This window comes from Perognathus longimembris, unplaced genomic scaffold (assembly GCF_023159225.1).
Source record: "Perognathus longimembris pacificus isolate PPM17 unplaced genomic scaffold, ASM2315922v1 HiC_scaffold_5290, whole genome shotgun sequence".
Lineage (NCBI taxonomy): Eukaryota > Metazoa > Chordata > Mammalia > Rodentia > Heteromyidae > Perognathus > Perognathus longimembris.
In genome coordinates, this window is record NW_025960701.1 from 78,542 (window position 1) to 79,661 (window position 1,120).

Here is a 1,120-nt window from a genome sequence, read left to right on the forward strand (position 1 = left end):
TACATCCCCAGCCTCCTCCTCACCTTCTTCCTCCTTTTGTGCCAACCCTGGAGCTTAAACTCGGGGCCTGGTGCTGTCCCTGACCTTTTCCACTCAGGGCTAGTGCTCTACCATTTAAGCCACATTTTGCTGGTTAATGAGATCCAAGTCTCCCAGACTCGCCTGTTGGGGCTAGTTTGGATCACAATCTTCAGATCTCCATTTCCTGAGCAGCTGGGATTACAGGTGTGAACCACCCGCACCACAGCCCCCTTCCCTTCTTATTTTTTTTTTTCTGGGTTTCATCATTGTCATTATTAAGTCAGTCGTTGTGCAAAGAGGTTTCAATTCCTGAAGTCGTGCATGGTCACCCGTCTGTCATCTTCCTCCATTTCCCCCATCCCATCCCCACCTCAAACACACAGTTCATCTTCTACAGTGCACACTGGATGCCGTGACTGCATTGGCTCACCCTTCTTCCCTCTGTGTGTGCCCGCCCCCCGTCCCCCCTCCCCTTCAAACCTATTTCTGATTCCTGGGATGGGGAGCTCCCCCTTCTCCCGGGGCTGGGGGCAGTCTGGGGGCAGTCTTGCTCCCCGGGGAGACCAGGCCTCCCAGGCTCTTCTTAGTCTTTGAAACCATGTTTTCTCTACTGGCTTCTCTGAGAACCGGACTAACAGAACTTCATTGGGGGGACACGGTTCCGAAGCCAGCCAGCCTCGGCCCCCCCGGGCTGCGGAACTGAACCCTCCTCAAACACAGGCCTGAAGAGGTGCAAAACTGCATTCGGGGGCGCAGCCATTTCTCCCACAGGAATCCCGGGGTTCCACTAAGGGCAGGTTGCAGCTGACGGTGTAAAGGTGAAACCCGGGCGGCCGGGGTGGGGGGGTGGGGTGGGGTGGGGTGGGAGGGGGGGTGGGGGGGTGGGAGGGTGGGGTGGGGGGTGGGGGTGGGGGGAAGGGTTGTTCAAATGCCAAGCCCCGCGAATAGAAGCCACTTCTCAAAAGCTTAGCACGGAAGGTTACCTGCGTTGGCCTTCGGGAGCTGGCCAAGCTCCGGAGCTGCAGCCATCGCCGTTTCCTCCCGCCCCAGGGGCGGCTCGGGGGGGTGGGGGTGGGGGGGCGGCCCCGGCCTGGGCCGC